Consider the following 15,876-nt stretch of genomic DNA (forward strand, 5'->3'; position numbering starts at 1 on the left):
AGAGTCATATCTATTTTAAAATTAAATTTAATTTTTAATAATCAATTAAATTTAATTCTTTATTATCATAACGCTAAATTATTATGGACATTTTTAAAAACTCCCTTCATACATTTATATACACTAAATAAATTGTAGCAATGCTTTTATATATGATATAGTATAGCTTCTATTCTTTTGCTAATTCTGTTTTCAAAGATCGTTTGCGCTTTTTCTTTTCTTTTTTTTTTTTAATTATTTTTTAATTATTAAAACTAAATATGTTAAGGAGAATTAGGGTTAATCATTACAGGAGAAAGAGACGAAGGGACATCTCCACTATACTAAAATTATTATATTGAGATTAAAAATTTTAACTCAAAAAGTTAATTATTTATTTTTATATATTTTTAAAGAAAAATAATTATTTATTTTATTTAATATTATCATTAAATATAATTATATTATTTACCCATAAATCTATTTTTAAATATAAATTAAATTGACTTTAATTATTTATACTAAAATTTACTTAGAATCAAATAAATTTATCTCTAATAATATTTTTTTAAAATAAATTATCTTGTTATTATATCTTAATTTCTTCTTATTATTAATTATTAATATAAATGCATTTATGTGTCTTTAATAATATAATATTATATTTATTTACTACTATAATTTAATAAAATTTATTTAAATTACTAAAAATAATAAATATTATTTAAAATAAATAAATATAATTTTAAAAAATAAACTATAAATTGCAGATTCCTTCTCTGGACCTCACTTTTTGCTTAAAATATCAATGGAGGAGGATTGCTTTTCATAGGAAAATATCACTTCTTAAGTCCTTGAAAAAATGGCGTGGGACATCATTTTTTTTAATTATTATTTTCTTAATTTATAAATCAAAATTTAAAATTTTAATTCATTATATAAATACTTTACTATAATAATGAATTAATAATATATTATATTATATAATCAAATTTTATTATATTTATTATAGTACTTATATATTTTTAAGTACAAATTTAATTAAAAATAATAACTAAAAAAATATATTAATATATATATAATTAATAAATTTAAATCATCAAAATATTTATAGTTTAATAGTAAAAGTATTTTTATCAAAATTTTGAGTTTTTTTCTTAAGAAATTAATAACGCTCAATACTTAATAACAATATGCCGAATAAAAGTTTCAATTATAGAGATTAAAAGGAAAAAATATAATTTCTTTATTTTAATATATGCAAATATAAGACAATGTAAGTATATATGTATATGTATTTACATGTTTAATTTTTTGAAAATCACATTTTTTATTTAACTATATATAATATATACATATTTCACACACCTTATATATATATATATATATATATATATATATATATATATATATATATATATATATATTTTAAATATGGAAAAAGAAAATTTTTTATGACAAATTAAAAAAATTGAAACTTCTCATATAAATAAAAATAATTTTAATGAATTAGAAACAAATAAAATAACATTTAGAAACAAATAAATTTTGCCTCAAAAAATTAATTATTAGAAATAAACAATATAACATTGATAGACTAATAAATTTTGCTCCAAAAATTAATTATTAAAAACAAATAATTATACATTTAGAGACTAATAAGTTTTTCCCTCGAAAAATTAATTATAAAAAATAAATAATATAATATTTAGAGACTAATAAGTTTTTTATTTAAAAAATGAGTCATTAGAAACAAATGATATAATATTTAGAGACTAATAAAATTTTGCCTCAAATAATAGTTATTAGTTACAAATATCTTATTTATCTTAAGAAATATGTCTCTAAAAGATAATATTGTAATAGTGCTCCCAAAACAATTTTTTTTTTTTTAAAACAATGAAAAGCAAGATTTAAATACAAAAGGAATTATCAATTTTTCTTAATTTTTTTACAAAATTTTTATTTTAGATGAAAATAAAAAATTTAATTAAGAAGAAATTAAGTATAGTAGGACTAAATACTAATTTTAAATTTATTTAAACTCTAAATAATTGATAAAATTTAAATAATAAAAATAATAAATTATAAATAATATAAAGGGTTAAGGGTATTTTTGGCAAGGCCAATGTCCTCCCTCTTTTTTATACATTTATATATATTATAGAAATAGATTATAGATTAATTGTATTTTTTTATTTTTTTATTAATTAATTTCTTATTTTTCACTTATTAATTTTTTATTTTAATTAATTACTTCTTACAAAATTTTATATATAATTGAAATTAAGTATAAGTAAGATTAAAAATTTTAAATTTATATGACCTCTAAAATTAAAAATTTTAAATTTATATAAATATTAAAAGTAATTTAAATAATAAAAAAATAATTGTAATTAATTTGAAAAACGAATGGCATTATTGGTAAAGTTAATGTCCCCCTCCCCCCCTTGCCTCCATCCCCTTCCCAACATTTATATATAGTATGAATTATAGATTATAGATTAATTGTATTTTTTTTAATTTTTCAATTATTATTATTTTTTTATTTTAATTAATTACTTTTTATAAAATTTTATATTTAATTGAAGTTAAGTATAAGCAAAACTAAAAATTTTAAATTTATATGAACTTTAAAAATAAAGAATTTTAATTTGTACAAAAAATTAAATTAATTTAAATAATAAAAATACAATTATAATTAATTTGAATGATGAAGGGTAATTTTGGTAAAGCTAATGTTTCCCCCTTCCCATATTTATATATAGTATAAAAAAATTATATATATATATATATAAAGATGTAAAAAAAGGCTTTCTTATTATTAATATCATTATTCCTACCTAGGTTGACTTAGTTTAGTGAGTGGCTGAAGACATATACTCACTTGGTAGACTCAAGTTTGAGTCTCTAATCTTCGATCTCCTAAAAAAAAATCATAATTCTTAAAAGATACACCTTTTTCGTCCCCTCTTCTCTTGAGGACAAACCCTTCTTCCTCCCTCCCCTTCTCCTCTTCCCTCCTCACCTCTGTTTCCTTTTATTTACGTGGCTTCCTTCCTAGTCTTCTTCTCCTCTTTTCTTTATTCCTCATCTTTCCCTCTCCCTTTATTTTTGTTTTTTCATTTTTCATTTGGATTAATTTTTTGTCAATTTTAGTGAGGGTTTTGTGCTCTCTTTTCTAAGTTGTCCTTTAGTGAGGTATTTATGCTTAGGAAGAGAAGGAATGCCAGATCGTGCAGCATTGTGAATCAATTTACTTGACATCCAATCTAGCTTCATGTAGGCCGGCATTTCTTTGATATCTAAGTGACTTAGTACACTGATCTGTTGATGTCTTCGGACTACTCGAAGATCAACAAAGTTTATGTTTGCCCCAACCCCTTCAACCCTCACAAGTAGTTTCATCTAGTCTGCATTTTACAACTCTATCATGGTTCTCCCAAGAGCGAATTTACTTGCTATAGAGTGGGTCAGTTGAACTCACTGAGTTGATGAAAACTTTCAAATATATATACGTCACACCTTACCCCTCCATAAGGCATAACATGATCCCATAGTATACTTAATGAATTACTGAACTTCGCCTACCGATAATCCATTAAATATACTAAAAGGGATTTTAAAATAATTTTACTTCTTTTGAAGGTGGCGAGCACTTTTAACAGATATTAGAAACTTTTAATTTAAGTTAAAATGCTAGGTAAAATTTTTGACAAATTCTATATTTCCGCAAATTTTGTAAAAATTTCGGCAGAGTGCTGGTTGTAATTGAGAAAAACAAAAAATTTTGACCTGCAGAAAAATACTTCCAAATAATGCACTCCACCAAACACTCAAACCAACACAACTCAACTCAATCTCCACAATTCAAAACAAAATTGTCATCTCAAATATTTTAAATTAATTTATACACATTGCATTCAAAATAAATAATTTGCATCACAATTTAATTTACAGACATAAAAATCCAAAAGTTAATATTATTACAATTTACTGTACAACTGCTCAATTTTACATTAATACTTATGACACTAAACATATTACATCAAAATAAACTACAAAGGTATCAACAAATACCCATACAAAAATCTCCAAACTGTGCTCCTCTCTTACTGTGGCAGCTCACTCTACCGCTATGCCCTTTTCCTTATCTGCGACAGCAAAATTAAGCTATCGTTGAATAAATTTTACTTAGTGGTGCACAATAAAAATTTAAAATTTGCTAAAATAATCATACATCGATAAACAGCAATTTTAAAACCTTTCATAAGCATTTTTTTTTTCTTTTTCACAAAACTGAGCTTAACACTTATAATACTATTTTATCAAACAATTTTACAATCCACAGTATTGCCAATCAATAATACCACTTAGGTCATGACACAAAATTTTCAAACTTTGCCGTGTTGTACACCACGACAATTCAAACTCACCCCACTAATCGAAATCAATGAGGGAGGCGGCTAGTTAGCTAATGAGTACTAATCCAAACTCACCTCAGACTGGCAAGCCAGAGAGGGAGGAATATAATCAAATATCAAACTCAACCCCACAAGTGGAGGAGGAACATAGTAAGGGACTGTCATGCCAAGTGTGAATCAAAAACAATTTCAAATCACAACATTTAAATATTTCATACAAACCACAAATCACATTTTATCTCAAAATTTCCATTTACAAAGTAGGCAACACAATAATTTTCAAATAAAATTCCCAAAGCCAAAACAATTAAAAACTATTCATATTACATGCTAAATCAAATTTCAATAAGAAATACTTAAATAAGTTTATTGTGCACAAACCTCGTAATTAATCTTTCCTTATTTCACTCCTGTCGATTCCTTTCCTCGGAAGGCCCTTTTTTCACTGAAGCACACAATTAAGAAGTTTTAATATTTATCCAAATTATGTTTAACCAAAATTTTTTCAATTGAAATTTGCATTTAAACTTTACTTATATAATCCCATAAATTGAGTTCTTTGTGTTCTTGATTATTGTGGTTACTATTCATTTGCCATTAGGTCAAAATATTGACTTTTCCACACTAATTAGGTATACCAATTCTCATTACACCCATATACCACATTTTGAGTGCCTAATTTATTGGTCTTGATTGCCATTTCAATTTTTAAGTCACCTAAGAGAAAATTCAAATTTTCAGTTTTGGTCCCCTGTTTGCACTATTCCATTGGTCTAGTTACTGTGGGAATTTGGCTAAGTGTCCTTCGTTAAAGTTGTTCCTTATTGTCTTATCTTTAATTCCCTTTTTGAATCACTCCATTTGGAGTTTTGTAGCCCAAGATATGAGCATTTTACTAAGGCTGGCCGGATTGGTTTTTAATCCAGAATTCTGGGTAACTTTTAGGTCTGGCAGTTTTAAGATACCAATTTTGGTTGGCAAAATGACTTTGTTATGGGCAGAATTTGGGTTGGTGTTCTTCATGAAAGTTGTAGTGCTATGTCATACCTTTCCAATGCCATAAAAATCAGGTTATTTGGACCTGTCTAGACCAAGTTATGGCCAAATGAAGAAACACTGTTCATTTGGTCATTTCTATACAGTGGCAGTGCACATTACCCAGATTTGACCTAATTGTTCACTATCTTAATGTCATTTTATGGGCATGGTTTCTAAATACAAATTGTGTCATTGTGTGTCTATTTTCATTCCCAATTGGCCTTATACCAATTGGGTTAGTAAAATTTTAGTTTTAGTCCCTGAAAAGGACCTAGGTCAAACTGCCAGATTGGGACCCCTAACCAATCCGAATTGTATTTAGTTTCTACCAAATCAAACACATAACAAATGGTCCTAATTGACCATTTCTAATCTCAATTAAGGTCATTTGCATCAATTACCGATTTTCTCTAAATTTTCTCCCAAACCCTAAGTGCCAAGAACCCTAATTTCTTGAATTTGTCCAACTAATGCAATTAAAGTGCATAGGCATTGTCTACATGCTTAATTACACTCAATTACATCTTTAATTTCACCAAAATCATGCAATTCTTACCCCCCCCCCCTCTATTGCTGGTTGAATTCCATAATTAGTCCTCCATAATTGTTTTTGTTTGAATTTCACTTTCATTCTAAGTTAAATTAACTAGAAACATAAGCATTTAACTAAAAATTTCAAGTTTACATCACTAACCTTGGATCTCAATTCTTCAATTTCTTTTCTTTTATTCCTTTCTTTTCTTTTATTCCTTTCTTTTCTTCTTCAATCTTCTTCTTAAGTTGAACTAGCAAGGTTTATAGGGGAAACTTGGAAAATTTAGGGTTAACTTACGGGTTTAAAAAGCTTGCAATCAAGCTTTAATGGAGTTTAATTGAGGGAGAGTGAGGGTGGGAGTGAGGACGGCAATGGCTATGGAGAAGATGACCAAATTTTTCCTTTAATTTTAGTATTTATCTTTATTTAGGCAATAATTGACTTGGTCAAAATGTTAAATAATTAAAATTGATTTTTTGACATTATGGTGAGGTCACTAAGGTGATGTAATAAACCTATTTTAATTTCTTTTTCTTTTTCCTTATTTTTTCATAGTTCTTTAATTTAATTTTATATTCTAAAATTTTGATTTCTTCGATTTTATTGGACAGTTAGGTCAGGAGTCACCTCTAAGGGTAAATTGATTAATTTGCCCCTCGCTGGATTGATCCTGTTTGTAAGTAATTTGGTGTTTCTTTTGGAATCCTGACCTAATTATTTGACCTACTTATCAGTTCTTTTCTATGATTTTCTCTTTTCCACTAGGTTTGCATTAGTTCTTAGGACCGCAACGTCACAATTTCCTGTTCAAAATTAGGGTTAGGACTGACCTTACAGTCACTTCCCGGTAAAGTCACTCATCGCGGTGATCCCCGGCTCATTTAACCTTTCATGCTCTGTTTTTCTTATTTATACTTTACCATCTGGTAATTACTATTTATTTTCATATAGGACTTTTTTAGGTGACTTAAACATAGTTCTAATCCTTTTAGTTATCCGGACCGACATCGGTCACCGGAACAGTGCAATATACCAGGCTATGCATATAGGGGTATTACAATATATATATATATATATATATATATATATATATATATATATATTGTAACAACCCAAATTTTTAAATTTATAAATAAATAAATAAAATGAAAAAAAAAAAAAAAAAAAAAATATATATATATATATATATATATATATATATATATATATATATATATATATATATATATATATATAAAGATAATTATAGTATAGTATATTGTGGATTATAGTATTTTAATATTAAGTATTTTGAATGTTTAATATTATAATAAAAATAATAATAATAAAATAAAAAAAAAATAGCTTTAAAAAGCTGTGATTACCGTGCGTCCCCCCCCCCCCCCACCAACACACACACACTCTCTCTCTCTCTCTCTCTTCCTTTTTAATTTTTTTTTCTTCATTTTCGTTTTCTAGCCATAACTTCTTCCTCCGATCATTGTTTTTAGTGTTCTTGGTATCAAAATGTTTCTCTCTTCATGGGCATTGTATATATACCAAGTTTGCGCGGTATCGTTCCCTGGTTTGTGTAAATCAAGCTTCAGAAGTTTTAGCCCATTTTAACTTCTAGGCTAGATCTCTTTCAAACCGTAAATCCTATCAAAAATCTGAGACCACTAGCATGCTCCACTCGTCGAGGGCTTTGCAACGACACCAATTTGAAATTTTTCCGACACTATTTTTCTGTGGATTCCGGGGAATTTAACCCCCGTGTTATGGGCTTCGCATAGGTACATTCGATTCGCGGAAATTCGACTGTCGATCGGGTCTGCATTTTCAAGCCCGGTAGACAGGCGGTCGAGGCTACTTCATAACTGAGTCAAGATTATAAGCTACCCCACCATTTTCAGACGTCCTGGATACGTTTTCGGTATCAGAATTGGCGTAGGTAAACCTGAACCCTAAGATTTCTTAATTATTTAGTTTTGGCTTTAGATTAAAAATCCATAAAATAATTGTGGGTAGTCAGAAAATTATAATTCCTTTTGCAATAGCCTTATAATATTGCTAAGGACTAGAGGGCAAAGTTTTAGAATTTTTAGAGCTCATTTGAGCAGTTTTTGCAAAAAGGTTAATTTCAGGGAGTAAATTGTAATTTTCAAGATTGTGATGGTTGACTGTTTGGATGGTCCTAGGAGGGGCCATGTCATTTGATTGAGTTGTGGATGTATGACTTGTGGATATAGAAGTGTGTTTTGAGCCCTTTTGTAGGTTAGGTAGGTCCTAGGTATAGGGGAGACTCTACCGAATTTTTAGCACTACCTAGAGTATTTTTAGTCTTTTCTAAACTTGTATTGGGTCAAATATATTAAACAATTGCAATGAAATTGTCAGGTGAGCTGGGACAGCCTTCCTCCTCCGCCCAGTCGTCGTAGTGATCTCAGTTTAAGTCTGTGAGTAAAATATTAATTTTAATTATAATTTCGATATTATTATATGTTCAAGCATGTCCATGCATCACTTATAAATATGTATCTATGTAGTTAAATACTGGGCACATTTTATATTGCATTCATAATTGATAAAGTGCCATGTATGTTATTTGTGGTAATTTAGAGCAGTGTGCGTGCATTGGCGTACGTGTGGTATGGTATTGGATATGGACAGGAAGGGTAGACATGGCTTGAGAGACACTCGCTAGGACCTGTCCTTTATGGATAAGTCAGGGTAGACACAGCTTGAGAGACACTCGTTGGGACCCCGCATTTGGTTTATTAAGCGAAAGTCCGGCTTGAGAGACACTCGCTGGCAGAGGTTGGATTAAGAGAGCTGTATAGGGGGATCAACTCCCATATATGTACTGTTTGAATAGTATTGGGTGTGTGAGTGCTCCAAATTACCTTGTTACTGTTATGATGTGGTTTGTATGAAATTTATGATGATGTTGCATTTTATTCCTTAGGATGCATTAGGTTTAGGTAGCTATAGAAATTGCGGTTAAAATTAGTATTTTACTCTCTGAGTCTAATGCTCACTCCTATTCACCCTATTTTTTTTAGGCTACAGGAGGAGACATTTTTCAGAATAACCTGTTTCTTTTCTTGCAGGTTATTAATAATTACTTAATATTATTATTATTCTCTAAATTTGTAATTTAGAACTCCGCATGTGTTAGCAGTAGTATAGACCCTATTAGGAATTGTGTTAATTTAATTCTTGAGGTTAATAAATAAAGATTTGTATGATACTTAAACAATTTGTGAATGATGTAACTGTGTTGGCTCCCCTAATTTGAGTTTCCGGTAATTATTAGGTTGAATTGGCCTGAAATAAAATTATATTATTTTAATTTAAATTATTTCTATATGCATGTTGGGCTTAAATTATGGGCTTGGTCATGGGTTTAGGAACAATAAGGCTTACTACAGGCCTTGGGGGCTTTATGCTGGCCCAGGTTCTAGTGCCAGTCCGGCCCATAGGTTGGGTCGTGACAAAGTTGGTATCAGAGCGAGGTTCTAGATTCTTAGGGAAAAGTGTATTTGGGAATGTAAAAGGAGTTCTATCAGGAGTCACATGCGGAGTATAGGATTCTGTTTCGTCTTCTTCTGTAATTCCTTATTTCTAGATTCTGCGTTATTCCTTGGTTAGTATAAGAGTGCTTCAGTTTAGCACCTCGGTTTTGTGAAGTACAGGGTGACGTGAAATAGATTTAGCAGACGTATTGAGGTCTACCATGGAAATACGTACTCCAAGAAATACTATGTTTTTGTCAGTTTGAGTTTAAGTGGTGTGCCCATTGGAAGCAAGGCACGAGTACATAAAGGTGAGTCTTGGAAGTATAGTTGCTTTAGATGGGAGTGAGGGTACCACTACTAGTAGTCATCAGTGGGTATCCCATGAAAGTAAATTTATAGTATTAGTGAATTCAAGAGAGATAAGAGATTCCGGAAATCTAGTATGTGGGACGTACCGTAGTAACTATGCAATGTTCTTGATATTTGTATTGTAAGCTGTAGATTACAGTACCAACATGAGATTATTGTGTAGAGCTACGTGCTTCCCCGTGCTGCTCATGGCAAAGATGTTTGCAGATAGTCTCTGTTTTGGTATAGTTATGCCAGAATAGAGTTCTATTTCTGCAAAATAGTTGAAACTCCTAGTTTGTGGTTTAAAACCTTTGAGCTAAAACATCAAAAGTTATAGTGATCAGTAACTAAAGTCAATAACTTGATTACCCTAGCCTAGATGAGAGTTACATCAGGAATTGCTATAAGACTAGAGGTTCTAGTATAGTCATAAATTAAAGATGACACTTATAGAGTGAGACCATCTGGTCTTTGGTATGTGACTTTGGATAGTTTTTGCAGTACGATGGACATTTTGCCTAGAGTGTAGTGAGAATAGTATCTCCCTTGCGTGGCAACAAGGTGCAAAATACGACTTTGCTCCTAAAAGGAGATCAAGTAGGGAATGTATGACTTCTATTCCCTGAGTTTATCCTTAGCTTCTTCTTGCTCAAGATAAAAGTATACTTCAAATAAAGGAAAAGAAAAAGATAGAAGTTAGCATTGATAAATCATAATATATATATATATATATATAAGGGGTATAGAAGGAGAAGATTAAATGGTTGGTTCAAATATAGCAGAAGAGATAACCTAAATGCTAGTAGAAGTATTAGCTAAAATGATTAGAGGACCAAATCTGAGTAACATCGAGGTATAGATGACATGATAGAAACAGTGAAAAAGGTATAAGTTTCTGACAAGACAGTCAGGTCAAGAAAAAAAAAGTAGAGCTAAAGAATAAAATAGTCAAAGTTTGAATTCGAGTAATATAAAAGAAGTTGGTTAAAGAACGAACTGAAAAGGCCAGATTTGGATAAGAATGGGAAGAATAGAGCTAAGATATAGAGGAGGCAAATGTGGTTCTAGGGAAGGTAAATGAGATAAACAGAAAGATAAGGGTAGAGGATTTAGAAATGGACGACAACATTATGGATAATGTTTATTAAGGTATAGAACCTAGAAGTGCTAAACTCAGAGCAGGTCGTAGTTGGTGCAGTGTTAGAGGCATGAACCTGGAGCTTAGAGTTGTAGGATCTAGATTAGACCTTATCTATTTTCTGTCCCCAAGTTAGAATAAGGAGGCGATGACATAAGAACCCTTTTGGTTGTTAACAATATGAGAGAAGTTAGGTGAGGTGTGCAATCAAATAGGTAGTAGCTGTAGAGTGTGTTGTGGTAACTTGAATTGTTTTATAAAACAAAGAAGCAAAGTTAGTAGGAGTAAGCTGAATAAAAGCCAACATAAGGGATTTAAATATGCAAGATGAGGGAAAGGAATAAGGGATAATGCTATAGAGGCTTGATGTTAAAATTTGGAATGGTGAGGTCAAGAGTCTATAATTGGAGTTGGACAGATATTTTTAGTGTGATGGATAGGATTAAAAAAAAAAAAAGTATGATAATATGTAGCAGAACACTAGTAAAGGTGAGAATAGGACAAGATAGGTATAGATGTAATTATAAGTTATTAAGAAGCACATGGATTAGAGGAGTGATTATTAGTAAGATTGGAGTATATATGAAAGAATCTATCTATCAGTGCTTTATCTTCTAGAACATTACTAGGTATAATGTGCATTAGACAAATAATAATAAGTATAGAGGACAAATGGATAATAAAAGAGATTATAAATTCCAAGATGATATGTTGGATGGGGGCAACAGTATAACATGGATAGGCATAACTGATTTTATGATAAAACACAACATCTATAAAGAAATAATGAAACTAAAAAGGAAGACTAAGGGGTATGAGCTAAACCTTGTTTATCAAATAATGGTGTACTATAAATGGTGAGAGAAGATTTCTCATTCTTTTTAAATTAACTCGTATTTCGATTCTAGGAGATTATGTTAAGAAGAAAAGTTGTGTCAAAGTGACCCAATTAATTGAAAGTTTGATGGGCGTTAGTACGTATCTAATCTTTTAAGGTGAAAATGATGGTAAGTACATACCTAATGTCAAGGATGAAAAGACAATTAAGGTAGTGACTAAAGTTACATCAAGTTAGTTATCAAGGTTTGCAACCTTTCTAAACTATGAGCTGGAGGAAGTGCTATTTATGGGTAAGTTACAGTGGCTGAAATCTTTGCTGATGGGTAGATTTAAGGCTGAAGTCTAGAGAGCCATGGGTAGTATGTGTGGTTGTATTAAGAAGAATAAACACGTGAAGTATCTTGATCGAAATTATAGCCTAGCATGCATTTCCACAGCTGTGTTAGTTCAGCTGCAACTTATAGTTTCAAGGGCTCCTATCTAACCATGATAAACAATTTCCTACAAAGGGTAGTAGGGAATGATAATGTTCTAATGGTTAAGTTGGGAAAGGAGACATAAAAAGAATTTTCTAGGGTCAATTACAAGTGTTACATAATGTGAAAGATGTGCTGGTAGGAGCCCATCATAAGATTAGAATTCCAGAAGTAATGGAACTAGAAATCAAGATAGGACTAAGAAATAAAAGAAAGGTTAAAATTGATGATGGGATGGACATCTTTGAAGGAAAAAGTATAAGAATGAGAAAGGACAAAGGTTAAAGAATAAGTATAGTAGGTTAAAAAGATATCGACAATAGCAGAAACTAGAAAAGAAAGTGGATAAAATCTAAATGATAGGAGAAAAGCTTGGTAGAGTTGATTACAATGATGAGCATAAGAAGGAACAAGTATGCTAGGGACACACTAAGAGATGTTTAAAACAAGTTATGGTGAGATGATAGACTAAACGAATAATGGAGCCTCGATTTAAGTACCAATGTGTCCAAAAGCACGTCAGATAATAAGAAGTTTTAAGTAGAAGTCAAGAACTCTTTTTTCAAGAAATGAGTAGGCTGTGATAAGTAGTATTGACTGGGTGGAACTTTACACAACTAATTACCTAAGATACGTAGGAATTGTTACAAGGAACTCTTTGGTGACACAAAGTAAGTTATAAACTTGCAGTATCATGGAATTAGGAAGGTAAAAATGTTATAAGTATGGGAGGATCTAGCTAAAGCTTCAATGGCTAACAGAATTGGCAATGATCTTGGGTAAGGTGCATGCAAAAGTAGTTGTTTCAGAAGGGTGTTTCATAAGTCATTGTAAAACAAACAATATGAGTCACATCCTTACACCACAGAGATTGGTAATAAGGGGAACAAAGACTAGTGTTGCAGGATACCATATCAGAGTGCAGAAGAAACATAGCTGGTGTTGGTACACTTAGCATTTTAATGAAACTCTACATGACTAGTTGCATAAGATGGATAGGAGCTGGTCTAAGGACCCTAGTAATGACACAAAGGAGATTGAAAATTTGAAGTATCATGGGAGTGAGAAGATGTATAGGTATTAACCATTGAGGTCAAAGAACAAGTAGAAATTTCGAATGAGATGCCTATGATAGGTGTTACAGGAAAGTATCTCATAGGATACTATAGGATAAGGAAGATACGTCATGTCCTTAGAAAGCAGAAATTGTTGAAATGAAGGAATGAGAACTAAAGCCACTAAGAGACATGTTGGGGTGCGTTGAAAGAGAAGTAAGGGCCAAGGTTGATTGAAGTTATGAAACATCAAGTCAAGTACAGAGAGGTATAATGAATACTTGAGATGCCAGAAAAATGGTTAGTGAATAGTTAAGAGATAAGAGCATCTCTAGTAAGGGATGATGATAGCTAGGATACTACAGTAAAAATAAGATAGTAGAGGAATGTGATCTATAGTATACAAAGAGTTTGGAGAATAAAGAGTTTTAACCATCTTTGCTTAGCTGGAAGAGTAAATGCTCACACCTATCCCAATAACTCTCTTTTTATCCCTTGTTTATTCAAAAATTCGAGGACGAATTTTTCTTAAGAGGGGAAGAATGTAACAATCTGAATTTTTAAATTTATAAATAAATAAATAAAATGGAATATATATATATATATATATATATATATATATATATATATATATATAAAGATAATTATAGTATAGTATATTGTGGGTTATAGTATTTTAATACTAAATATTTTGAAAGTTGAATATTATAATAAAAAAATAAAATAAATAAAATAAAAAAAACAGCTTTAAAAAGCTGTGATTATCGTGCGTCCCCCCCCCCCCACCAACACTCTCTCTCTCTCTCTCTCTCTCTCTCTCCTTTTTAATTTTTTTTTTCTTCATTTTCGTTTTCTAGCCATAACTTCTTCCTCTGATCACCGTTTTTAGCGTTCTTGGTATCAAAATGTTCCTCTCTTCATGGGCATTGTATATATACCAAGTTTACGCGGTATCGTTCCCTGGTTTGTGCGAATCAAGATTCAAAAGTTTTAGCCCATTTTAACTTTTGGACTAGATCTCTTTCAAACCGTAAATCCTATCAAAAATCTGAGACCACCAGCATGCTCCACTCATCGAGGGCTTCGCAACGACATCAATTTAATTTTTCTGACATTGTATTCTAGTGGGTTCCACGAAATTTCGCAGTATTTTTCCGGGTATTAAATGACCTTTTAAAATTCCGTAAAAATTTTTGTACTAACCCCTGTGTTATGGGCTTCACATAGGTATATTCGATTCGCGGAAATTCGACTGTCGATCAGGTCTGCATTTTCGCGTCCGGCAGACAGGCAGCTGAGGCTACTTCAGAACCGAGTCAAGATTATAGGCTACCCCACCATTTTCATACGTCTCGGATACGTTTTCGGTATCAGAATTGGTGTAGGTAAGCCCGAACCCTAAGATTTCTTAATTATTTAGTTTCGGGTTTAGATTAAAAATCCATAAAATAATTGTGGGTCGTCAGAAAATTATAATTCCTTTTGCAATAGCCTTATAATATTGCTAAGGACCACAGTGCAAAGTTTTAGAATTTTTTGAACTCGTTTGAGTAGTTTTTACAAAAAGGTTAATTTCAGGGATTAAATTGTAATTTTCAAGATTGTAATGGTTGACTGTTTGGATGGGCCCAGGAGGGGCCATGTCATATGATTGAGTTGTGGATGTGTGACTTGTGGATATAGAAGTGTGTTTTGAGCCCTTTTGCAGGTTGGGTAGGTCCTAGGTATAGGGGAGACTCTGCTAAATTTTTGGCACGACTTAGGGTATCTTTGGTTTTTTCTAAACTTGTATTGGGTCAAATATATTAAACAATTGCAATGAAATTGTCAAGTGAGCCGGGACAGTCTTCCTCCTCCGCCCAGCCGCCGCAGTGATCTTGGTTTAAGTCTGTGAGTAAAATATTAATTTTAATTATAATTTCGATATTATTATATGTTCAAGCATGCCCTTGCATCACTTATAAATATGTATCTATGTAGTTAAACACTAGGCACGTTTTATATTACATTCATAATTGATGAAGTGCCATGGATGTTGTTTGTGGTAATTTGGAGCAGTGTGCGCGCGTTGGCGTCTATGTGGTATGGTGTTGGATATGGACAGGACAAGTAGACACGGCTTGAAAGACACTCGCTGGAACCCGGTCCTTTATGGATAAATCAGGGTAGACACGGCTTGAGAGACACTCGCTGGGACCCCGCATTTGGTTTATTAAGCGAAAATCCAGCTTGAGAGACACTCGCTGGCAGAGGTTGGATTAAGAGAGCTGTATAGAGGATCAGCTCCCATATATGTACTGTTTGAACAGTGTTGGGTGTGTGAGTGCTCCAAATTTCCTTTTTACTGTTATGATGTGATTTGTATGAAATTTATGATGATGTTGCATTTCATTCCTTAGGATGCAATAGCTTTAGGTAGCTATAGAAATTGTGATTAAAATTAGTATTTTACTCTCTGAGTTGAACGCTCACTCCTGTTCATCCTATTTTTTTTAGGCTACAGGAGGAAACCTTTTTCAGAATAACCTACTTCTTTTCTCGCA

Source organism: Hevea brasiliensis, chromosome 2, assembly GCF_030052815.1.
Source record: "Hevea brasiliensis isolate MT/VB/25A 57/8 chromosome 2, ASM3005281v1, whole genome shotgun sequence".
Lineage (NCBI taxonomy): Eukaryota > Viridiplantae > Streptophyta > Magnoliopsida > Malpighiales > Euphorbiaceae > Hevea > Hevea brasiliensis.